The sequence below is a fragment of the Hakea prostrata genome, chromosome 11, assembly GCF_041222555.1.
Source record: "Hakea prostrata isolate BN-2017 chromosome 11, UWA_Hpros_2, whole genome shotgun sequence".
NCBI lineage: Eukaryota > Viridiplantae > Streptophyta > Magnoliopsida > Proteales > Proteaceae > Hakea > Hakea prostrata.
The window spans coordinates 23,744,436-23,771,955 of NC_142610.1; the positions used below are offsets into that span (position 1 = coordinate 23,744,436).

A 27,520-nucleotide genomic window follows, 5' to 3' on the forward strand; every position below is an offset into this window, starting at 1 on the left:
TCTTTTTCCCGCTTTTCTTATTTGATTTGGTTATGGGGGTAAAAAAAGGGTTAGATTTGACTTAAGATTCTTCGTTCAAACACATGGTGATACCATCTGAGTTACGGATTAGCTTCTTTGAGTTAAGAGGCATTTGAGTATCCATTCTCCCTCATTTTTATTTCTTCTGGGCAAATCCTGAACTTTGAAGCTACTTCATTTCATTTCTCTTGTGGTCTTTCCAACCGAATATCAGCGAGAAAGCAAGTGATAAAACCAAGTTATAAGTTTCCAAGTTTTGCTTTAAAATTTCATCCGCATCTTGAATTAATTTAGGGGAGAAAAATGTTTACTTTTCGAGTTGTAGGAGGGATTCTACTCATCCTTCTTTTAAAGAAACTCTTCCACAAAGTTACTGATGATGCTCCTGCAAACAGAAACGATGACGAAGCATCATCATCTGCCACACAAGACTGTGATTCCTCAGATTCCTCCTCTTCTCACTCTAGGCAGGAATACGAGGTGTTCTTGAGTTTTAGAGGTGAGACCCGCACCACCTTCACCGACCATCTCTACCACGCCCTGGATAGTAGGGGAATCCGCACGTTCAGAGACAATGAAGAACTCCGGAAAGGAGAAAAGATCGGTCAATAACTTCTCTCTGCGATTCATCGGTCCAAAATTGCTATTGTAATTTTCTCAGAAGGTTATGCTTCTAGCAAATGGTGTCTCCTCGAACTCGCCGAGATTTCCAAGTGCATGAGAAAGGAAGGCCAGACACAAATAAAAGTGTTGCCCGTTTTCTATCACGTAGATCCATCAGAGGTTCGAAACCATACTGGTAGCTATGGGACTGCTTTTCGACATCATGAGAAAATTTTCAAAAAAGAGACTACAGTGGAGTGGAGGAAGGCTTTGAGAGACATTGGTGAATTGAATGGTTGGGATCTGAAGAATACTGCTGATGGGTAAGACCGAACGTACAGCTATTTTACCTTAAATTAATAACTTACTATTGGGTTTCAAGAGTCGTTGATTCCTGAAATCATGTTTAGTGCTTAGCTAGTTATAAGATAAGTTGCATTATTATGATGGTATATAGAGTTTCAGCCTACTGTGTCCCATCCATTGATTGTTGGGCTATATAAATCAGTCTTCTTTTGAACGTTGATTGTCATGCAAGGACTTATATAGCAGGAGATCAGAACCAAAGCAATATGAAAACTTTGGTTTTGGGTTTGTATCAAAAATTTCAGTAAATTGGTTGGTCTTAGTCCAATTTGGGCTGTGTTTTCTTCTCTTTCTTTTTTGGAGCAAATTTGGGCTGGGTTTGGATTCAGCTTAATATACACATGAAAATCTACAGAAAAATATGGTTTTTTTTTCTTCTTTTGGATTATATTGACTGTTATATGTTCAGTTTTGGTTCCAATCTGGGTTGTGCCAGCTTTGAATTGGTGTTGGGCTCTTTGCGTCCACTGTATTTGGGTTGGTTTGGGGTCTCAGTGATCTAAATCAAAACCGGCTTATAAGACTTGGAGTTTGATTCTATCCAATTCCAAATTGACACCATTGCTGGAAATAATAGAATTTTGAAGGATCACTTATGACCCTAAAAAGTTATGCCACTGGAGCTTGTTTATGTTTTTTGGGGAAGGATCTGTGATGTACATTTATACTGTTAACAAATGGCTCTTCAATGAGAAAGAAGCAAATATATGTCATCATTGAACTATTTATTTTTCTTCTTATTTGAATAATGCAGGCATGAAGGAAAGATAGTAAGTTTAAGTGTGGAAGAAGTTTGGAGTATCTTAGACAAGAACCCTTTGAATATTTCAAGGGACATGGTTGGAATAGATTCTCATGTGGAAGCAATAGAGAGGTTGCTAAGCATTGACTCTAAACAAATTGTGGGCATCCATGGCATCGGTGGTATCGGTAAGACAACAATTGCCAAATGTGTGTACAATAAAGTCTGTCGTGATTTTCAAGGATGTAGCTTCCTAAAAGATGTTCGAGAAACTTTCAAGACAAAGGGAATTGTCCATTTGCAAAATCAACTTGTCGCTGATACCTTGAACTTGGAGAATCCAAAGATCCATGATGTTGATAAAGGAATTAATATGATTAGACAAAAATTATGCGATAAAAAAATTCTTGTCGTTCTTGATGATGTGGATGAAGATACTGATTTAAATGCAATAATTGGGGAGGGTGATTGCTGCTTTGGTGTGGGAAGCAAGGTTATCATTACAACTAGAGATAAGCATGTGTTAGATAATCTTGGAGCAGACAACATGTACAAGCCCAAGGAAATGGATCAAGATCAGTCCTTTATATTTTACAGTAAACATGCCTTCAAGAAAGACCATCCTCCAAAAGAATATTTGAAACTCTCAAGAGATGTGGTAAAGACTACTGGAGGGCTTCCGTTGGCACTTAAGGAGGTTCACATTTACATAAAAAGGGAGAATTAGCATGGGAAGATGCAGTGAAGAAGTTAGCCAATACTCCTCATGAAAAAGTGCAGATGAAATTGAAAATAAGTTATGATGGATTAGTTCATGAGGAGCAAAAGATGTTTCTTGATATTGCTTGCTTTTTTATTAGAATGAAAAAAGACATTGCATGTTATATATGGGATGGCTCTAACTTAGGAATTGAAAATCTTTGCCTAAAGTCACTCATTGAGATCAATGAAAGAAATGAGTTCAGCATGCATGATCAGCTAAGAGACCTTGGAAGGGAAATTGTTCGACAAGAAAACTTTGACGAGCCTGGGAAACGTAGTAGGTTGTGGTCACTTGAGGACGTAAAGGAAATACTGAGTACTCAAGAGGTTTGTTCTTAATAAACGACTAATACATCTAAATTTGTGTTTTTTCTTTTCTTTTTTCATTCCGATGATTTAACGAATTAGAATCTACATAGTTTTAGCTAAAGATATATTTTCAAATAAACTTAGCATTTGAAATCAAATGGTAGACATGCATGGGTGGATCCAACATACAAAGGATCCTACACCCACAATGCAACTTGAAATACTTAAGCTTTCAGCCTAGTCTAATATTAATGACTTGAATGGAGTCATTATTTGATTATACATGTGCGATAAGCAAGCTTTGTGATGGTGATAACTTTGTTTGTTTTGCAGGGAACAGAGAAAGTCGAAGGACTCCAATATAACTATCCTTTCTTTGACCAACGTATGATCACTGAAGGATTCGGTTCAATGACTCGACTAAGGATACTTGAGCTTAAAAATGCCAAGGTTGCTGGAAACCTTGAGCATTCCTTTCCAAACTTGAGATACCTTAGTTGGCAGAGATGCCCTATGCAATTTGTACCAAGGAATCTTAGGAGATTGTGTGTTCTTGATTTGTCTTTGAGTGATATCACAGAGAATTGGATGGGTTGGCAGTATATCAAGGTCTCCCTCTCTCTCTCTCTCTCTCTCTCTCTCTCTCTCTCTCTCTCTCTCTCTCTCTCTTTCTTTTTTTCTTTTCCCTTTCTAATTTTGAAATTATTGTAATTTGTTGCCATCTATTGTTTTAATGTATAAGGTCATCATTTAATTAATATCTCATAATCGAGTTGATGTTGTTTTGTTATGCAGGAGGTATTAACTCTGAAAGTTTTGAAGCTAAGCAGATGTGATAAACTATCCCGAATTCCAAACTTGTCAACAAATAAACAGTTGGAGGTATTGCATCTTGGTGGGTGTAGCAATTTGGTTGAAGTTGATGACTCCATTGGTCATCTTAAGAGTTTAGTCACATTGAACATGAGTAAATGCTACAAATTAACGTATCTCCCAAATAGCATCTGTGAGTTGAGTTCTCTCAAAATTCTTAACCTTCAAGAGACAAAAATCTTCGAGTTGCCAGTAGGATGGGAGGTCCACTTGGAAGCCTTAACAAAGCTATACTTTGACTTTTCTGAAATACTGCTACAGTACCTGCCAAACATCCAAATTTTGGGTACTGGTATGTATCATCATCTTCGACAACAAGGAAGGAGTCGAGGTGAAAAGAGGGACATAATCCCGCTCCCGGAGCTCCCTCCAAGTTTGAGATATTTGGATGCTTCGAAATGTACAATGAAATCACTTCCACCAAATCTGCCTAATCTGACAAATTTAGTGGAATTGTACCTTTTGGACTGTCCCAATCTGGTGGAGATACCATCTACCATCAGTGCTCTTCCAAGGCTCGAGTCTCTCGCTTTAGGATGGTGTCCTGAACTCCAATGCATTCCTCATCTTCCCTCAACTTTGAAAAGCTTCGAGGTTTAATTTTGAATGTGAAAACCTGGAAGTAATATTAGGATTCTTGGGCATGAGAAATTTAGAGAGCATAGAAATTTGTAATTGCTCCAAGCTAACCAAAATCAAAAGCCTTGAAGGATTGGACTCCCTGCAACGGTTGGAGATGCGGGAGTGCTGCTCATTGGCAAAATTGCCTAAACTTGAATGCTTAAAAAAATTGTGCAAATTACATCTGCATGACATTGGTTTATTTGAGATTGAAGGCCTTGAGGGATTGGAGCACTTGAAGATATCCTGGTGCAAGTCTTTAAGAATAATTCCAAATGTAATGGCTTCAGAGAATCTTGTGTCAATTGTAATTTGTAACTGCGATGAGTTATTTGATATTGTGGGCCTAGATAAAATGGGCTCCCTCGAGAGACTGGGTGTATACCAATGCCCGTCATTGAGCATTATAAAACTTCCTAAGAGATTGCGTCTTTTAGACATGGTTTTCGATGATGATGGATCATTAATTGAGGAACTCAAGGATTTGAAGTATTTGACAAGACTGGGATTCTATTGGCAGTCCCAAGGCTCCCAACCTCCCTTGAGAGTACCAGATTTGCCCAACATGAAGGCATTAAGGCTGCGTTTGTTTGCAAAGGTGGGGTGGGAAAAAAGGAGTGGGAAAAAAAAACATGTGGGTCCCACATGTAGTAGGGTGAGGGAGAAGAAAAGGAAAGGAAAGGATTTTGTGGAAAAGTGATCAGGTGGGTCTCACTTTTTTACTTTTCCCAACTTTCCCACAAAATCCCACCAAATATGTGGGGTTTTAAAATAGCATGGGGTGGAAAAGTTGAACTGCCACATCAGCAGACAAGGTTCCTTGATTCAAGGAACCTTGTTTCCCACTTTCCCACCCCAAGCAACCAAACACTTTACCATTTTAGGATTTAAAGGAAAAGTAAGAAATTTACACATTTTTCAATAATTTTCCCACCCCTTTTTTCCCACCCCACCTTTATTCCAGCAAACAAACGCAGCCTAAAGGAATTGACATTACACAACCCGCCAGCAGCACTAGGGATTAACTTCTTTGGGGCATTGGAATCCTTGGAGGAGTTAGAAGTATCTGTATTGGAATCATTAGAAGTGGTACCGGATCTCTCACGCTTGAAGAACCTGAAAAATCTATGTCTCAGTGAGTGTGAGCGGGTGACCGAGATCCCGGGTGTTGGCAGATTAGAAATGTTGGAAAGACTGAAGGTGAGCAGATGTGATTCAATAGAGATATTTCCAAATATCTCTCCCTTGACCAAGTTAAAGAGTTTAGGAATCATCTGCTGTGAAAAACTCACCACAATTGAGGGAGTTGATAGGTTGGAAAATCTAGAGGAGTTGTTAATCAATGGATGGATTTCTGTACCGTGTCTGTCCAACTTGAAGAAGCTGCAGTGGCTAGCAGCTGAAGACTGCGTGAATTTAGTTGAGATTCAGGGGCTCAATAGGTTGGAAAATCTAGAGATTTTGTCTATCAGTAGATGCATTTCTATTGAAATGTTACCATCTCTATCCAACTTGAAGAAGCTGAAGAACCTATCAGCTGATGACTGCGAGAAGTTAGTTGAGATTCAGGGGCTCGATAGGTTGGAAAATCTAGAGATTTTGTCTATCAATAGATGCATTTCTATTGAAACGTTACCATCTCTGTCCAACTTGAAGAAGCTGTGGTGGCTATCAGCTGATGGCTGCAAGAAGTTATCAGAGATTCAGGGACTTGATAGGCAGGAATATCTAAAGTACCTGTATATCGATAGATGCATTTCTACTGACTCTCAAGCATTGCAGTTGCAGGTACACACTCTCTCTCTCTTTTTGTTCTTTGCAACCATGTCTATATCGCTAACCTCTTACTCCCGTTTCTCTCAAATTTCATCATTTTTATTTTTTTTGGATAAAATCTTCTCCACCAAAATTTGACCATGTACAACTCAAGTTCAATTTCCAAGAAATCAGATCTGAAATTATCAGCAGATACTGTCATAAACTTCACTTAGACACCAACGATTTAGATTATTGCATGTCTCTAAAACCATAGATAACATTCCATCATATTGGACATGTTTATGCGAAGGCAGACATTTCCTTGCTTCATAAAAAAAATTATTGGATTGAGATGTCCATTTTCAAGTCAAATAAGATAGTTGAAAACCCGGCCACATTTGTTAAGAAGCTCAAAATGACACACTTATTCCTTGTGAGATTAGTATCTCATATATCATATAAAACTATCAATGTATACCATAATATGCTCTATTCTTTTACCTCTCATACACACTGAAATGTATCATATATGAAATAAAGAAAGTCTCGGTTCCCCTTGTCATCTTTCAGGATGATGTGCCTAGACATGGTGTGCTCTCTTATAGTGGTGAGTCAGATGGCAGTGATTATGGAGAATGTAACATTAGAGAGAATGACGATTTCAAGTCCAGTCCATACCTCCATATGTTGCGAAGCTTGCTCTGTGAAGGTATCTGCTACAACCTTGACTTTGTCTTTGGCGTGGATATTAAGTGGTAATTTTTTGGGACCTCATGTTGCTTATCTGCAGTATCAAATGGAAGGCATTGAACTTCTGTTTTTGAAATTTTTTTAGTAATGCTGGTGGTCTTCATTGCAAAAGCATTGCTTGGGTATCAGTTGTGATATTGCTTCTCTCTGTTTCACATTCTTTCTCAGTTGCGCACTTCCCTTCCATTTCTTCTAGCCTTAACGCTAGTGCAATGAAAGATGGTGTCTTGCTCCATCGAAGCCTAGTTAATGTTTATACTAGATCACCTTTAGGCCTTAGCTAAACAATCTTTCTTGGTTTCCAGACTGGAAGTCATTACATTGGCAATGAGGAGTGCATCAGGATCCCTTGCATGAGGAAAAGTCTAGCTCTGGCATTACTGCTCAACATTTCAGTGATGTCAAAATCTAAGATATTAAACATATTTCAATGGTGAGAGAATACTAAACACTAACCTTATCTCCGGCAACAACATCAGCTGTCTGATATACACAATCTTAGCCCTGTTTCCATGGGAAATTCAAGCCCTAGAAGAGCCTCCCAATCTGCCTACCCATAAACAACTGACAATGTAGATGCATAATTATGTGGTCACCTAGAAGTCAACCCATGCCTTAAGCTAACCTGGGAATGTACAAGGCTGGGGCACTATCACCTCCCCAAAGCTCCCACTCTTTAAGGATAGTCATATTAGCTTATCTCACTCAGGGATTGCTAGAGCTACAAGGCCACAACTGCCAGCAGCAAAAAAGAGTACATCTCTTCACTGAACAATACAGAAATTCCAATAGGAAGTCACATGCTAATCTCTTCAGTGTTTCCATCATGCGGTTTCAGGAGGATTAAATTTTCTGAGAGTACAGAAATTATCCATAGGTACATGGTTGTCAATTCAGAAGTACCATAGGACTACTAACAGTATTTCATTGTGTAGTCTTTGGATGGAATTACTAGACCATGACCCTTTTGGTCTCCACGATAAACAATCCCAACAATGTTGATGAACTCCTGCTTGTCCTTGAGGCCCAGTTGATCTTGTTATTTTTCACAGTACCCAGTTCAATCATGATGCGATTATTGTTGAAGAAAACATGGTTGTGCATAGTGTTGAAATCTGGAACTTCTGTGATATCCACCAAGTAGATAACTGCAAAATTCTTTATCCTCTCTGCAAGGGATGCAAGTATTTCATCCACTTGAAACCCAACAACAGATCATTAAACTTGACAGGACAAATGAAACCTGAAAAAAGCCGCAGTAAAATCAAAGCATATATAATCCAGGTTTTGATTCCAGTCCAAACTCAACACTGTGTAAACATTCATCTGGGTAAATCAAGAGGATATGACCCAGGCACAAGAAGAAAGTCGAGGTTCACTGCATGATACGCACATGAACATTGCAATGAAAATAAAACAAGCATAGGGGAACACTGCAGTTCAAACAACAATACCAGCCTTAATTATAAAAGATTACCCATGATTTGATTGCTGAAACTTCCATACTGCTTGTGCCAAGAATGCATCTGTAAGATGTAAAACATGCTTGCTTATACTAGAGTCTAAAGTAGCAATTCTTTTTATGTCATTAGTTCTGATGTTAAGTGATGATTGTTAGGGACCTCATGTCCCTAATCTGCAGCATGAAATTGAAGGAATTGATCTCTGTCTTGGATTTTTCTTCCCCCTATCTTATTTCAGAACTAGTGATGCTGGTTGTCTTCATCGCAAAATCATTGCTTGGGTATCATTCGTGACATTGTTTGTCCATTTTTATCATATTTCACTTGTAGGTGCGCTTGAAGATGAAGAAAGCATATTACCATAATGGTCTTCAAACATAAAGAGTGAGGCCCTTTCTGTTTCTTATCCTACTCTCAGTTGCTCACTTCCCTTTCCTTCCTTTAGCTTTATTCTCGTGTGGATGACAGATGGTGTCACTCCATAGAATTTTTGTTAGTCTTAATACTGTATCAATGATATCTGGATCTAAATTATTAAAAGTGCTACTGGATCTCTTGCCCATGAAGAACCTGAAACATCTGTATCTCCTTCACTGGGAGCAGGCAATCATGATCTTGGGCATTGGCATATTAGAACCGTTGGAAATATTGTATGTGTTGGGATGCAAATCAATAGAAATATTTCCAAATATGTCTTGGTGTTTTGTTCATTGTGGTTTAGACCATTAAACCAATGTGATCCGTTTGATTGATATTTTGCAAAACCTGGTTTGAAGGAATTGCTCAAGTACGTTTTGGTATGCCACTTCTCGGAGGAATGTTGGCTTTGAAGAACGTCTCTCAATGAATGCCAAATGGCATTTGGGACTTCTCGGTTAACACCTTACATGGCGCCCGGAATGTCACTTCCCGACAAAAGTAAAGCTGCAAAGGGATTCGGTTCATCTTTATCCACATGTCAATCGGGGCATTAACTTCAGCATTAAATGCTTTGAGATACATTAAATGCCTAGTGCTCATCAGGAAGCCCCTCCTTCGTCCAAGTCTTTTCGAGTATTGTTCCCTTGCGATTTGTCTAATGAATTAAGTGATAGCTGTCACATTTGAGCCCACATGACTCTTAGCTAATGATCAATCTGGGATAAAGTGCAGTTGGATTAAAGCTTCTCCAGGAAGATTGAACTCCTAACTTGGTGATTAAGTTATCCATTGTGAGCAATCTCAACCCTTCATCTTAATGGGGAAGATTCTATGGTCAGGATACTTCTTCACAATATTATAGGTATGAAGTTGATATATAAGCAATACATTCATAACAAACGAGGCTAAGCCTAGTTACATTAACTCTAGCATTAATTCTCCTGCAAGTTCTAAACAAAACATTCCTGCTTGGAGCATTTACTCCTCAATACAAGGATTGGTGTTTTCCTGAATTTGACTTAATCATTGGAGGTGGCTTCCCGTCCCCAAAGGCGACCCACTCTCACGTTTCTTTGATTTCTAGGAACCTAGATCAGGCTAGGAGAGGACCAAATTGTATCCAAGGAGATTTTGGAACAACATTTGGCGCCGTCTCTGGGAACAATTCTGTAATCTTCCCTAGTGTGTTTTACCTTGTTGAAAAAAGATGGTAGGAGAACATTCTAATAATCACAGTTCTAAATCTCCAGAAAACCCACGTGTCAAAAAGAAGGTGGTTTATCACAAAGGAGGGACGTCAAAAGATACCACAACACTCCCAGTAGGTGAGCTACCACCGGCCGGTGTGGGAGCTGTGTCAAATGTTGAACTCCCCCCCTTATAGGGACCAACACCATCCTTGGAAATTGATCCCTCACAATTGCTAGATCTTCAACGTGAGATGTTAGATATGATGGGTTCGTTCCAAACTATGGTGAACCAGTGGAACCAACTTATGCCACCATCAAGGCCAACAGTTGTTCTACCTGAAGTAGTGGTTCCTCCCCCATTGATCAACAAGATGGGGCCTAGGGAGATGGAGAAGCTATGCTTCCCACTCATTCAACAAAGAACAAAGGAAAGGGTAAATGCAAACTTTCTTGTGAAGGTGGCCACCATTTTATTTTTGATAGGCTGGGGACGTAGCATGACAGACTCTCCATTCAAGGAGTTGTTGCCAAGAGCCCTCACTTTCCAAAGCCATGAAAAGTCTTAAGGGAACGTGTGGCTGAGTCAAGAGGTTCTATGATAGAAGATGGAGGTTCCAAAACTTCTATGGCTGTATGAGATAAAAGCCTCTATCAACAAATTCAAGACATGAATGAACGTCTTCATCAATTAGACAAAAGGGTTCTAGATGAGGTGTAGTTAGTGTTGAATCAAGACCCTTTTGGGCTAGAAATCATGGCAGCATCCTTACTAGTAGGTTTTCGTACTCCAACCTTTATTATCTATGATGGAACAATTGATCCCATGACACATATCATCCATTTTACTTCCATCATGACTATGTGTGGTGAAGTAGGTCCTATCAAGTGTAGATGTTTTCCAGCTTCCCTAACTAGACTTGCCACTACGTGGTATTCTTGCCTACCAAAGCATTCCATTCATAACTTTTCGGAGTTAGGCCATGCGTTGGTGGCAAGGTTCAAGAGCGGAATTAAGAAGAACAAGACATAGGACAACTTGTTGGTTCTCAAGCAAGGACGTTCTGAGTCTATCCAAGAGTTCATCACTTGTTTCAACAACATATCCATCCTGATCAAGGATTTAGATGACAAAGTAGCCTTTACTGCTTTCAAGAGAGCTGTGACTAACGAGAAGTTAGTTACATCCATAGTCGAGAGAAAGCCAAAAACCATGGAAAAAATTTTGGACCTTGGGTATGAGATGGTGATTGTAGAGGAGGTATTGGAAGCTAATCGGAGTGATTATCAAGAAAGAGAGAAACCTTTCACCCAAAAAGCTCAAGAAGAAAGTTTCCAAGCAGAGACCTCCCAGGAGAGATAAAAAAGGAAGGTAGGATTGGCGCGCCAAACGAGTGAATGAAGAAGATGAAGTAGATTTCACCCCCTTGAACAAATCCTGCTTTGCCACCTCAATGCATATCTGAGAATCTGGCTTACTTACCCAAGAAGATTACATGCAAGGCCAAAAAATAGGGTTGACATGTCCAAGTAATATCTCTTTCATAAAGACAAGGGGCAACATACAAATGATTGCCATATGCTCAAGATAGAGATAGAAAAGTTGATTGCCTGAGGGCATTTAAATCAATATGTCAAGTCTACTCGTCAAGGAGAAAACTCATCTCTGAGAAGAAGCAGTAGGACTCCTCCTAGAGAAAGGACTGAGCCAAGTGGGAAAGCTCTTATGACTTATAGGGACGAGGATCTTCCTAGGATTAACACAATCTTTGGAAAACCCATTTCAGAGTCTATTTAGCAGGTAAAGCAGAGTACTCGCTTGTGACTCATTTTGTTCGTTGTGAACCTATAACCTTTGCCAAGAATGAGCTAGTAGATGTCTACACACCCCAAGATGATGCAACTGTCATTAAGGTTAGGTTGGCAAATAATATGATCTATAGACTGTTAGTGGATATCGGATCATCAGCATACATCTTATCTCTAGATGTTTTCCAACTTCTAAAGATAGATCAAGATGCACTCAAGCCAACTGCAACTTTATTTTGTGGTTTTGCAGGAGTTCAACTATTGTAGAGGGTAAAATACAATTGGATCTAACGATAGGGACGTTTCCCCGACAAGTGACTTTGCCAACTATGTTTATGGTTGTGCGTAATCTTTTAGCTTACAATATGATTCTTGGGAGACCAACTCTTACTGTCATGGGAGCTATAGTTTTCCCAAGGCATATGATGATTAAATTTCCTACCAGAGGAAGGTGTTGGTTTCTACAAGATAGATCAGAGACAATCCATAAATTGTTATCTCAATTTCATCCATAAGCAACCCACAACACCCCTTGCTGGAATGGCGTTAAAAGTAGAGATATGTGATGATTGTGATGAAAACTAAGTACAGTGAGGAGAGCCTATGGAGAAGCTTCAAAGAGTTCCTTTGAGTGTTGTCCATCCAGAACGAGGGACACACATTGGTTCAGAACGGAAAGAAGAGTTCAAGCAAAAACTTGCAACCTTTCTTGCCCAAAATGCTAACGTTTTCGATCCGTCAGCTAAAGACATTCCAGGGGTGGATCGAAAGGTTGCTGGGCATATTTTGTGGATCAACAAAGGAGCCACTCTACTTATATAGAGGAGAAAGAACTTCTTTATTGAAAAACATCAAATCATTCAAGCTGAAGTAGAAAAGCTTGAAAAGTCAAGTTTCATCTGCCCAATTGAATGTCCAATTTGGCCTGTGAACTTGATGATGGTAAAAAAGGCATATGGGAAGTGGAGAATGTGTACATATTACACAGATCTCAACAAATCTTGTCCAAAGGATTCTTATCCTCTTCCCCTCATTGATTTGCTCATTGACGCCACAATAGGACATGAAGTTTTGAGCTTTATGGATGCTTATTTCGAGTACAATCAGATCATGATGAAACCTGAGGAAGAGATTCACACAACTTTCATGACCAGTAGAGAAAGTTATACCATAAAATCATGCCATTTGGTCTGAAGAATGCTAGAGCAACATATCAGCTTACAATGAATAAGATTTTATGCAAGCAAATTGGACGCAACATGGAGGTCTATGTTGACGACATGTTGGTTAAGAGCATACAACAAAAAGATCACATCAGTGACTTAATGGAGGTTTTTGAAGTTCTACGAGTACACAAGATGTGCCTTAACCCCGAGAAGTGCTCTTTCGGAGTACCTTCCGAAAAGTTTCTTGGTTTTATGGTTCAGAAAGGGGCATTGAAGAAAAAATCAAAGCCGTTTTGGAAATGTAACCCCCACAAACTGTGAAAGAAATACAAAGCTCAACAAAGAGTTGCATCTCTCAGTCGTTGCTTGTCACACTCTAGAGAATGTTGTTTACCCTTCTTCGCCGCTCTGAAACCACTCAATGCGACAAGGGAACTTATTTGGACTGTTGACTACCAAAAAGCTTTTGCAGAACTCAAGCTTAAGTTGAGCACTTCCCCTATACTCACTTGTCCATGTCCTAGAAAAGAACTTTTCTTTTATTTGGCAACTTCATCCCATGGTATAATAAGTTTTGTTTTAATCCAAGAAGAGAAAGGCATCTAGAAGCCTATTTATTATATGTCTCATGTTATTTTAGATGCTGAGTCAAGATATCCAAAAATAGAGAAACAAGCTCTAGCTGTAATGATCTCTATTAGAAAGCTAAGGCCTTACTTCCAAGCTCATCTAGTAGACCTGCTAACCAATGTACCCTTAAAAAAAGATTCTAAGTTGCCCTGATATGGTAGGGAGAATGGTGTCTTGTGCTAAAGAATTGAGTGAACATCAAGTAGAGTTCAAACCAAGAACAACTATGAAGGGTCAAGCATTAGCTAATTTTGTGGTAGAATCCTGCATTATATGGTCTACTATGGAAAAGCTAGACATGTCCTTGGAAACTTGAACACTCTTTATGGACAGAGCTAGGAATGTAGCAGGAAGTGGAGCTGGTTTGGTTTTTCAAAGTCCCAATGGTTTACCATCAATTATGCACTTTGCTTCATATTCCCTACAACAAACAATGTTGTGGAATATGAAGCCCTAGTGGCTGGTCTATGCTTAGCCAAATCCATTTGTATCAAAAGCCTCAAGATGTATAGAGATTCCGAAAGGTTGTAGAAAACTCAAATGTGAAGATAAACAAAAATCTACCTCAACTCAAATTTGTTGTGACTGAGGACCCTACATTTGAAAATGTTGAAGATAATGAGGAATTTGAAATTGGGGAACCACATGTAATAGAGTCCAATGAAATCATGAGTCTAATATAAAACTAGATAGAGATGGAAGACCAATGATAACAAATGAACAAAAGTGCATCCTCCTAATCAAATTATTGGCACTCTAGTTGAAGAGATACAAACAAGAAAGTTAAAGAAAAAGAAGATTACTATCTCATTGATATCTCAAGAAAAGCCCAAGTCAATTCACGAAGCCTGTAAAGATGGAAATTGGGTGAAAGTCATTAATGAAAAGCTTGACCAAATAAAAAAGATGAAAAATTGGGAATTAGTTTCTAGACCAGCTGATAAGAATGTCATTGGCACCAAATAGGTATTTAGGAACAAGATAAATGAAGAAGGGCAAATTGTTAGAAACAAGGCTAGATTGGTGTGCAAGGGATATATTCAAGTGGAAAGGACAAATTTTGATGAAACTTTTGCTCCAACGGCAAGGTTGGAATCCATTAGGATGTTCTTACTCATAGCAACTTTTAGGGGTTTTAAGTTTATCAAATGGATGTAAAATCACCCTTTCTAAATGGCGATTTAGAAGAAGTACATTATGCAGCTAGATGGATTTGAAATAGGTGATGATCCGAATATGGTATGCAATCTAAAGAAAGCATTATATGGTTTGAAGCAAAGCAAGCTCCAAGAGCTTGGTACTCAAAACCTGACACTTGTTACAATTGAGTTTAAGGAAAAGAACAATATACAACAACCTCTATGTCATGGCTGAGGATTGTAGTAAATTAGTAGTTGTTATGTAAGTAGATGATATCAACTTTAGGGGCCATTGTGATAAAGTGTGACACCCCCAACCTCATTATCCTAGTATTTTAATGTTGTGTTGGCATGCTCCCAATCCCCTAGACTATTTAATAATTAATGACGTTTGGACCAGGACCCATAATCGGGCTGATACACAATTTTGTCCGTCAGTCTCTCATACGACAAAATTAGATTGAGCCAAAGACAAGAAAAGAATAATCATAATTTTCTCAACCCAAAGTCACTACCAATTGGATCCTTGAGGGGCCCGCACAAGAAATGAGAGTGTGCCCACAAGCCCATGAGGTAGGCCCACTAATTATATGTGTATATGTATATATACATGTACCAATTATGTCAGGTGCATGTGCATGTGCGTGTGTGTGTGATTAAATAATATATAATATTTGAACTTGATTGCGCATGAGAGAATAGAGGAGGTGCCATTTTCTTAACATGGAAGTGAGAATTGTGATGTGTCAAGATTGTGTTCTTAGGACATGTGATCTTTGTTGAAGATATTGTGGTGGATCCCAGCAAAGTCCAAGCTGTAATGGATTGGGCTAGACCTAATACAACAGACTTGTGAGAAAATAGAGGTAATACGAAAGAGAATGAAGGCTGTTCAAAGTAAACAGAAAAGTTATGCAGATGATAGGAGGAAGCCCTTAGAATTTGAGGTGGGCGACAAAGTTTTTCTAAAAAATAGCATCAATGAAGGGTGTGGTGAGATTCGAAGAAAAAAAAAAAAAGGGAAAGCTAAGTCTAAGATATGTAGGACCATTTGAGATTCTGGAGAGAGTTGGAGCAGTAGCATATATATTTGCCCTACCTCCAGATTTGTCCAACATATATCATGTGTTTCATGTATCTATGCTAAAGAAGTATGCAGTACACCCTGATCATGTGCTACAATATGAACCATTGGAATTGAAAAAAGATCTTTCCTATGAACATAAGCCAATCAAGATACTACAATGAAGAGAGAAGAAACTGAGAAACATGGCAATGCCATTAGTGAAAGTGTTGTGCAATAATCACTCAGGTCAAGAAGCCTCATGGAAGCTTGAATCCAATATAAAGACCCGATATCCCCAACTTCTCAAATTGATCAGGTACATAAATTTCGAGGGCGAAATTTATTTTAAGGAGGGGAGGATGTGATGCTCCGCATCTTTTTATAATATTCTTTTATCATTGTATTGGAATGTTTCAATCCTCAAGATTATTAAAGAATCATGGTGGTTGGATCATATGTTAAGATGGTTTAACCAAATGGTTTGACTATAATTAAGTGATAGCTTAAATGGAACAAGGTTCCAATTATTATTTTGGTCGAGATCCGACATCACTTGTGGGTTCCACAACGATGAATTAGAATGAATTGAAAATAAGGAGATGATCAACATAATTTTTTGAACTTGGAGGTATTAATATTTGCATCCCTATGTAGGGAAATAGAGTGGGCCCACAAGCCCATAAAGAAGCCCACCAATTATTTAGTTAATATATATATATATATATATATATATATATATATATATATATATATATATACACACACGTATATATTTATGTTATATTATATTATATTTATTAGAGCAAATTGCACTAGCTCCCCAAAATGGAGGCCTTAAAGGACAAACACCCCACTTTATGTTGAGACCCCAAAATTGAATTTTTATTGGATAAATTGTCCAATTTGTCACTGAAAACCTTGTAGACACTATTTATTGTTGGGATATTTTTGAAAATAAACAATGATTTGACTATTTTCAGTGATAAATTTGACAAATACATCCAATGAAAATCGAATTTTAGGGTCTCTGTGCTTTTTAAATATAAAGTGGGGTGTCAGTGCTTTAGGGGCCTCCATTTTGGGGTGCCAGTGCAATTTGCTCTATTTATTATATAGAATATGAAAAGTTAAGAGGAGAGAGAGAAGGAGGAGGTGACACCTCCCTCTTCCTCCCACCTGACGTGGATATCACAAGTGGGAGATGTGTCATGCATATGCATCATAGGTAATAGGATATTTAAGAGTTGTAGATTTTTAGTTAAAGTAATAAGATAATGAAGAGAGATTAAGTGGGGGCGGTTCTGGGTGTTAAATAGAGAGAGAGAGAGAGAGAGAGAGAGAGAGAGAGAGAGAGAGGTGAGAGAAAGAGAAGAAAAAGAGAAAAACAGAGAGACTACAGAGAGAGAAGAGAGAATTTAAGAGTAGAAAGAGGGAGTTGAAAGAGACAGGAAGAGAGAGACAGCTGAAAGGGACAAGAGGAGAGAGAGCACACAAAGGAGAAGTGGAGAGAAGATAAAGTGAAGAGAGAGAATGCAGAAAGAAAACAGATAGAAAGGAGAGTAAAGAGAGAGGGAAAGCCAACCTCGTGGGATACTTGAAGATATTTTGGTAAAGGTTGAGGATCTATATTTTTCTGTAGATTTTCTGATCCTAGATATGGATAATCCAACTATCAATTAGTTACCACCAATTAATCTTAGATTACCCTTTTTAGCCATTGCGAATGCTTGCATCAATTGTAGATTGGGTGTCATGGACATATGATTTAGCAATAAGAAACTTAGAAGTCAACATCTTCAATGAATCCTTAAGGCCAAATAGGATGAAGAGTGCTTTGCGATTAAGCTTTTTGATGAGGTAGTAGCTGATTATACTTCAAACATGCTTATTGATAATCCCTTACAACATTACTTAAGATTTGGGGAATTTGACCTGGATATTGAGAAAGTCAACACATTGTTGGACTTTTCCACTCCTTTGGAATAGCCTCCATATATAATTAGATTCGAGCCTCTACCTCCATTAGCTACATCTCCCCAACCCTCATCCATCATATCTCCCCCTAAGTTGGAACTTAAACCTCTCCGTCCTGATATAAAGTATGCATTATTAGGGAAAAAATGAAAACTTGCGTATCATTATTTATTATGATGTATCACCTAGGCAAGAAGACCAACTTTTAGGAGTGCTTTTTGAATTAAGGGAGCCATTGGCTGGTCCTTAGCTGATCTTAAGGGCATAGACCTTCTATATGTATGCATAGGATATATTGTGAGGATGGAGTGAAACTCTGTAGGGGATCCTCAGTGTCGTCTAAATCCTAACATGAGAGAAGTAGTACAAAATGAGGTGATTAAGTAGTTAGATGCGGGAATTATCTACCCAAGATTTGATAGTGAATGGGTCAATCCTACCCAGGTTGTCCCTAAGAAGTTTGACATTATTGTGGTTCTAAATGACAACGGTGACCCCGTCTCAAATCATACTACTATAAGTTGGTGTGTCTGCATCAATTACTAGAAGTTGAACAGAGTCACCAAAAAAGATCACTTCCCATTGCCATTTATTCTTCAAATTCTAAAGAGACTAGCAAGGCAAAGTCACTATTGTTTTCTTACGGTTACTCTGGTTACAACCAAAGTTCAAATTTACCCTAGTGACCAAAAGAAAAAGACCTTCACTTTCCTTTTTGGTACATTTGCATTTAGACTCATGCCTTTTGGATTATGTAATGCTCTAGCCACCTTTCAAAGGTGCATGATGGCCATCTTTTCTGATATGGTTGGCCAATCCTTAGAGGTTTTCATGGATAACTTCTCCATCTTTGGATCATCCTTTGACAAATGTCTCAACCAGTTATCATAAGTTCTTAAAAGATGTGTGGAGACCAACCTTGTTTTAAGTTGGGAGAAGAGCCATATTATGGTTTAGGAAGGAATTATCCTTGGTCACATAGTGTCTGCATGTGGTATTAAGGTTGATCCGCCCAACGTTGAGGTTATTGACAAACTACCCCCTCCTAGTTTTGTTAGGCATGTCCGATTGTTCTTACGCCATGCTGGATTTTATAGGCGTTTCATTATGAATTTCAACTTAATTTCTAGACCCTTATGCAATTTACTTGCAAAGGATGCCCCTTTTATCTTTGATTAGAAATGCCTTCATGCTTTCCATACCCTTCGAGATTTATTCTCTAAGGCACCTATCTTGAAATCACTTGATTGGTATCTCCCTTTTGAGATTATGTGTGATGCTTCTGACTTTGCCCTTGGTGCTATTATGGGTCAAAAGGAAGATGGGAAGCCAGTCGTTATTCACTATGCTAGTAAGACCCTCTTAAATGCTCATATGCATTATACAATTATTGAGAAGAAATGATTAGTAGTGGTTTTTGCCCTTGATAAGTTTCATTCATATATTTTGAGCTCAAAGGTGATTATCTATTCATATCATACAGCCCTTCGACACCTTCTCTCTGAGCCTAATGCCAAGCCTAGGCTCATCTGCTGGATTCTGCTCCTTCAAGAGTTTGACCGTGAGATTAGAGATAAGAAAGGCTCAGAGAATGCTGTAGTAGATCATTTGTCTTGGATTCCTCTTGATTATATCCCCTTTGAGTTGATTAGTGAGACATTTCTTGATAAGTATTTATTAGTTATATCCTCTACGTCCACTCTTTGGTATGCTCATATTGTTAATTATTTTGTTACATGGAGGATTCCTTATGATTGGGTTAAGGCTGCTAGGGACCACTTCTCCTCCTCACTTAAGTACTATTATTGGGAAGATAAGCTCTTTCATTATTGTTCAAACCAGGTCATTCATCGTTGTGTCCGTGAGATTTAAAGTATTTTATCCTTTTTTCATACTCTCTCTTGTGGGGGACACTTTAGTGGTAATAAGACTGCAGCAAAGGTGCTGCAGTGGTTGTTTTTTTTTTTTTTTTTTGCCTACACTGTTTAAAGATTCCCATTCTTTTTGTAGAGTGTGTCTTAGATGCCAACAGGTTGGCAATATTTCCCGCAGAGGCATGATGCCCTTTAGCCTTATTATTGTTGTTAAAGTTTTTGATGTATGGGGTATTGATTTAATGGGATCTTTTCATAAATCATTTGGTAATGAGTACATACTTGTAGCAATTGACTATGTCTATAAATGTCCTTCATCTAGAGCCATATTTTTAGCCATTTCAGCTTTCCTAGAGCTATTATTAGTGATGGCAGTACTCACTTTCGTCATTGGCGGGTTCGGTGCTTTGTTGTAGAAATACTCCATTACTTATAACGTTGCCACTCCCTACCAACCTCAGACATCTGGTCAAGTGGAAGTTTATAATCGTGAGATAAAGTGCATCATAGAAAAGACCGTTAGACCCGACCACAAGGATTTGTTTGTTAGACTAGAGGATGAATTATGGGCTTATCGGACTGCTTATAACTGCTTATAAAACTCCTATTGGTATGTCACCATACCGTTTAATCTTCATTAAAGCTTGTCATCTTCCTGTTGAGTTAGAGCATAGGACAATTAAGACATTTAATTTTGATATGTTTGATGCTAGTTCTGCTCAGCATCTTCAATTATCTAAATTAGAAGAATTGTCTAATGATGCTTATGATAATTTGTGCATTTATAAGGACCAAGCCAATGCTTTTCATGACAAACATATTGCTTGGATGTCCTTTGCGCTTGATCAACGAGTGTGGTTGTTTAATTCTAAATTGCGTTGACAGTTTGGATGCGAAATGAGAGTTTAAGGGTTTTAGAAATTCCATTTGATATGATAATCACTCTCTTGAGAGAATAGTAATGGGTTTTACATTTTGAGACTGAGGTTAAATATGATAATAGGAACTCAAGGTAGTCTGAAAGGTTTTACCATCTCATTTTCTTGTATTGCCTTGTGCTTATGGTGACAAGTTGAGACTGATTTTAAACTGCTTAAATGTGAATTGAATTGAAGTATAATGTGACAAAAATAAAAAAATTTAGATCTGCTAAAGTTTAAAGTTTAGACATCTTTCTTAGTAACCGGGTCTCAGTGTCAACAACATCGTGCCTTGCGTCAAACAGTTGGGGTGTCATTGGTCCAATCTTGGTTTGTATCCTAGTTGGCTTGAGTAAGTAAGTTCAAGGGGTGTTCTACACCTAGTCCCATAAGGCCATCTGGCTTGAGAGTGGCTGACCCAACACTCGTTACATAGGCCATCCAGAAAGCTAAAGAGGCATGACATTGCATGGACTAGAATTGTGTGCATTAAAGAAATAAGTGAATTAGTGTGCTTATAAATGTGAAATGTCTAAGAATGTCAATATTGCTTAGATCTTGAGTTCTTGGTATTACTTGGTACTCAGATTAGTCTTATCTAATGGTGAACTGGTGGATTGGAGATAAGAGGAGACTTCTCAATTGAATTGTTTGCCTAGAGCTAGATTCAAGAGAGGGTGTAAAGAGCTTAAATGTGGGGATGCCTATATTCCTTTCAATCTTTAATGGAGTGTCTTTGTCGTAGAATCTATCTTTTAACTATTATTATTGCTAGAACAATTAGAAAAGCACTTAAGAATTTTGTGTATATATTCTCCGCAAACACTCACGAGACACAACTCATCCACTAGGGTAACCTAAGGGTTTATAGGCTTGTTGCATATCTAAGTGCAACCATGATTCCTACGAAAGTGAGTTAGGTTTTTCTCTTTATTTATTTTCAATATTGCTTTTATTGTTTCATTTTGTTCAAGGACTAGCAATGAGTTAAGTGTGAGGGTATTAGATAAGCATGCATTTATCATTATTTATTTGATTTAATTTCCCATGTTTAATTACTTAAAAGATAGCTAATTGAGTATTTTTGTGTATTTTCTCAGGAATAAGGTAATTTTGGTTATTACAAATAATATTGAGCAAAGTTGACAAATATATTAGATATTAGTGGATTTTAATCGTGGGATTCAATCTTGCCATCCAAGAAATCATGAATTCTGAGATCAAACTTAATTAATGCATGGAGAGCACGAATCTTGCCCAAATTGGTAATAAGATTGAAAAATCGTGCAAACTGACCCACCTTGAGTATTTTGGGCATTATTTCTCTCGTCTTAACTTGGATTGAGGTAATTAAAAATGCTACGGAAAGATAACTAAAATATCTACAACTTTCTAGTTTTGAGTTTTCCCAGAATCTGAACGAAGAATAGTCAAATCAATGGGTAAAAAAGATGAATTCATTGTGTGCGGGATATATAAAAAAGAAAAGCCAGCACCGATAGGGGAGGAGACGACAAACATGAATCTTGGCTTTCATCTCTCTCTCTCTCTCTCTCTCTCTCTCTCTCTCTCTCTCCTCTCATTGCACGAGAAGAATACCACAACCCTCTCTCTCTAAACTCCATTATTATTTGTTTTATGAGCTTTGTTGTAATGAATAGCTAGTTCCTTTTTCTTTGGGATGTAGATGAACCATTGTTTATTTCATTAATTTGATAGTTCTATGCCATCTAGTTAATGTTTTTTTTTTGTATCTGAGTCTGGCTAAAGATGTTCTATAGCTAAGCAAACTAAGCGTGCCAAGTTTCGGCGAAGGACGATAGTCTAGCAAAAATAGGGCATATCTAAGAAATCCCATCCTTTTTTTTAAGCGTAGAGTTATATCGGTTAGTGAAAAGCATTGGGGATTCGAAATCCCAAAGATCCTCTCCTATTCATAGTTTTTGCATTGAGTAATAGTTTAATTTCTTTGTTTTTTTCTTAAGTAGAATAAAAACAATTTAGATTTACTTTAATTTAGGTCTTGTTGAATTCAATCTTAGTAACTTAGCCTTTTAGTTCCCCGTAATTCAACCCCGTACTTTTTGCTAGCTAGATTAGTGTATGATTTTATTTTTGATTGGTTAACGATACGATCAGTAATGGTGGAATTAACGTAGGTGTCAACGAAGTTTGAGGGGTGGGATGATCATATGGTGGAGTTGAAGTTTGGTTGCAAGAGTGGAGGTGGAATAGTGACTATAGGTTTTGGTTGATAGGGTAAGGTTGCTTTGAGGAAAATTGTTGAAAAATATAATATTATCATCAAAGTAACATGTAAGGAAAGAAAAATCCTATCAATTTCTTTGTTCAAGCACCAATACCTTTAGTAATTTTGACTATAACTAATAAATACAAAGGTTTGGACTTCAGGTCTAATTTGTCTTCTCTATACAGTTTCAAATTGAGATAACATAATGAAATTGAACAATCACAATAAAATAATCTAGTGCATGACCATATAGCATCTCATATGGTGATTTGCCTTGTACGATCGGCATTTGCATCCGGTTTATTAAGAATAGAACATTCATGAACACCTCCATCCAATGCACTTTTGGCATAGCATGAATGGGTTACAATGGTGGGATTATAGAAGCAGGCTGTGGAGGAAAGGAGCAGTCGTGGGTGATTTTCAGCATCGCGATTGTGGGCAATGTGGGCTGAATTCCGGCAAGTTGAAGGTGGGGGCAGTGGTGGTGGTCTTTTTTATTTTTTTTCTTCTTTTTTCTGATGGGTGACTTTTAGCAAGGTGGCTAGATGTGGGCAGGATTATTTTGATCATTTTACAAACAAATCTAACACCTCTCAAACCGTGTTAGTCGGCTCTAACCTAAATGTAAGGTTTCTATAAAAGAGTGACAGCTGTCTTATAGATCAGTGGTTATCCTATCACTCCCTTACTGTTTCCCATGAAAGTGACCAACAAGAGTTTAGCCTTCATAAAAGGGAACCAGACGTAAAATTTTCTTTAAAATAAAAAATCCAACGGTATTGTTTGTTACAAGACTCTAACGTTACAGCTGAAATATTTAAATTCTGTTGAATCCAAAATTGAAAATAAGATTTCAAATTCAAATTTGAACTTCAACGTTTACTCAACTTTATGTTGTCAACATTTAAGGAAGGGAAGTTTAGTTTCTCAAATGATAGAATCCATGTAATCTTCCCTTGATTAGATTTCTTTCCATTCAAAATTAGTATCACATTTGGAAGAATATTTGTATGCCCTTCTTCTATTAAAGGACCGAATTAGGTTTCTTTCCTTTCAAAATTAGCTTTCATTGAAAAGAATATCTACAATTATTTTTCTCTTTTTAGAGGTCATTCCCCTTTAATGGAGTTGCTTCGACGCGGAAATTTCTCAATGAATAGGATCCATAAAACTAGCTAGCTTCATTCCATTCAAAATTAGTAATATATCTTTGACTACTATATGATGAATCAATATCTTTTTCATTGTTGTGTATATGGTAAACCATTAAATTTAATTGGGGTGGCGTGATAATATGATATGATATATTTACTTAATTGTATCAAATCAAGCATTATTTCTTACTTTTCAGATTTAGCATATAGTTTTTACATTAATTTCTCTATGTCCACGACTTCACCAAACACCTTATTTGAGTCCTCTATATAAAGCCAAACTTCTCTGTAAACCATCCACAGGCAATTTCAACCAGTAGAGCATTCTAGCAATCATTATTCATTGGTAATGATTCATCACTCTTCCTTTTTTATTTACCTCCAATGGTTGTCTTTTATTTTTGGTAATACAATGGTTGTCATTGATATTATTTTTATTCAGTCTCCATTTTATTGCTCTTATAAATGTTGAAATGTTCTATCAATGCATTGGTGTAGAAGTAGTTCTTATTTTTGCTTATGGATGCAAGTTTTAGAAGTACGTAGTTCATATATAGATTGTGAAATCAAGAAGATGCATTTGGTTGTATTGATTTAGGTAGAACTTCGCATGCAGATGCACATGTGATTATACACAGAGGATTAAGAGAGTGAAAACTTTAGAAAATATCTTCTGAGATTTCTTGATTTGCAATAAAATAGAGTTAGACCAAGAGTCATTGTTCTTGATTTCATGGAACCAATTTCTTTTCTTTCTTTTAAATGTTCAATAAATAATTAAATTTGAGGAACTTGTCAATTTATTTCAATATTCATTTTCACTATATGGAACCGATCAGTATTAGTTGTTTTGCAATTTGGAATGTTTTGTCAATTTATTGGTTTCCTTCATAATGTCTCTACTTCTAAGATTTTAGCAAGCACAAGATTTTGTTTTGTCTTGTGGTTTTGGCCAACTCAAGGTGTCGAAATCTTAAAGATTTACGATGAAATCTCACCAAAACCTAGTAGAAATATTTCAGAAATGTTTCTGGTTTCAGTTGGTTTTATGTATTTTATGAATTCGGTTGTTTTTGAATAACCAATTTTAGAGCTATAAACACATTTCCTTGGTTTGTTTGTTTAAAAAACAACTCATAATATGATATCTTGGATTTGTACTCTTGTTTTTGTGTCAATGAAGTCAAATCTGAATGTATTTTCACACATCTATACATTCTTGAAGTGTAAGTTTTCATGCAAACCACATTATAGGCTATATTAACACATTTAAATGATCATATTGCAAAAATAGGTGTTTTGAATTCTCCCTTGATTGGCAATGTACTATTGACCCTCGTGTATAATTCTTGAGACTTCAATCGAAATTTTTGAGGTTTCAATTGAAATTTTCAAGATGTTGAGATTTCGGACTGAAATACCAAAATTTCAATTTTTGAAATCAGTCAACCAGTCAATTTCATTTTGCAAATATGTTTTATTTTGGTGACTTCAAAACATCCAAAATCTCGCGAAATTTCAAACCATGTTCTTACTAAGAATTGTTGGATCTTAGTCGGACTTATTTTTAGCACAAAACATACTTGGACTTATTTCTAGAAAAAAGATACTCTCCAATGCTCACATCGGGCTCAATGTGCTAACGTTGCTTGATTCAACAGTAGGGTATACTAGGTATATGGTGGACTTCCATTTTTTATTGCCTTGATTATTACAATTTTTTTTTTGTTCTCATTCAATATATTATTTCAGGGATTTATTTTAAGAGCATGAGTGTTCCACAATGCATAGGAGATGCATTACATAAGAAGAGATGGTGGGTTACTGTTCCCAAAGGATTAACAAGCGTAGATAAAAATATGGAAAGCTCTATACAAGGATCAATGATTTACTAGGTGTGTTACATGAGATGCTTTCCTTTGGATTAACTAATTACTATTACTGTTGTGACTGATTTTTAGACTGCATGTACATCTGGTTGACCATTTCTGTTGCTGTTGGTACAATTATTGCTGAATTAACATTGAAAGACTAGGAAATGTATATATCATTGTGTTGGAACAACCCTTCTTGTTGCACCAAGGTCCAATGTCCAATGTCAACGTAAATATTTTTTCTACGATTTTAGTGATGGAAGAAATAGTTGCCAAAAATCCATTGCCTGTCGCTAATAGCTCTTTGCAATGAACAAACGACTATTTTCAAAATTGTGGTTAGTCATACAAAAAATTATGTATTACTCTAGTTGTTTTTATAGGGATACTAATACATGTGTAGCTGAAGGTAATGGAAATTCCTCTCTTGAGTATTTTATATTTCAGGAAGAACACTTATAATAACCATCATTAAGTTTTTAATAAACCCTATCAGCATGAACCCACCATAAGCTCATCCCAATCTCGGACTGATTTTGCTATAACTATTGTAAAATCCAGCCCAAACCTAGCCAGGACATCCTATTTGTTTTGGGTGAAGTAAGGTTTGTTTAATGGTTGACCTTGAAGTTGGACCTTGATATCAATGTTGCTATCCTTGAAAGTCTTAGGAAGTCATGTAGACCTTTCCCTTAGGGTTGATCCAATGTCCCAAAGTGAAGGAAGTGGTCTCTGTGGGCCCTCTCAGTAGAAGACATGGTATTTGACCCGAAACCCATGGAGTTTGTTGATGGTGCTCCATACTTGGAAGCATTGTCAGTGTTTGGTAAGAAACTGTACCTTGATGATTAGGAGCTTAGTTGATGGACCTAAGACCCATTTGGACATGGTTTGAAGGTGTCCTTATGTGCTAGGAAGGTTGTTTGTTGAGTTGGGAGAAGCCCATGTGAATTTGATGAAGTTTGGGCTTGATATCCCTATTTTTGGCCTTGCTGTCATGCTTGGTCGACTGGGCCAGTAGACCAACCAATCGACCAACCAGATCTGAAATCTGAGAAAACCTTCTGTTTTGGGATTTTAGCTTTCTATTTAAATGAACCTCGAGTCTTCTTCGTCTCCCCTGTTTCCCAAACCCTCTGAGACGCATGAAGACCCTCTCTCAAGCCTTTCCTTTGCATTTTGGTGAAGATCTTCATGAGTATCCAAGCCTTCCATCTCCGATTTCTCCATCAAAGGTTAGTGTTTTTTGATGAAGATTTGGTGGAAGAACCATACCCCTGAAGAAGCTTCTTGGGAGGAGGAAGAAGATATGAAGGAGAAATTTCCTCACCTCTTTGGAAGTACAGGTACACTTTCAATTTCGAGGACAAAATTTCTTTTAAGGGAGGAGGGGGGGGGAGAATATGAAATCCAGCCCTGACCTTGACCCGGAATCCCTGTAGTTTGTAGGTTCGACAACCCGAAGTAAAGGAAGAAGTCAACTATAGGCCATCTCAGTGGAAGACTTGGTGTTTGGCTTAGAATCCATAGAAGTTGATGACAGAGTTCCATTTATGGAAACTTGTTCAGGACTAAAAAGGAAACTGCACCCTGATGAAGATGTGATTAGTTGATGGACTTGGAGTATTATTTGACTTGGTTCGAAGGCACTTCTGCATGCTAGGTAAGCCACTTGGTGTGTGTGCAAAAGCCCTTTAAGTTTGGATTTGATCTGAACCTTCAATTCCCTACTTTGGCTTTGCTGTCCTGATTGGTCGACTAGGCCAGTAGACCAATCAATTGACT

The 27,520-nt window shown here is 37.5% G+C and overlaps 2 pseudogenes; one reads left to right on the forward strand and one right to left on the reverse strand.

Annotated features, from left to right (window-relative positions):
• The first annotated feature begins 324 nt into the window (after positions 1 to 324).
• Positions 325 to 7,089, forward strand: LOC149001041 (TMV resistance protein N-like; annotated as a pseudogene).
• A 629-nt stretch (positions 7,090 to 7,718) lies between these two features.
• LOC149001042 (thioredoxin-like protein YLS8 pseudogene) lies at positions 7,719 to 8,020 on the reverse strand (annotated as a pseudogene).
• Positions 8,021 to 27,520: the final 19,500 nt, after the last annotated feature.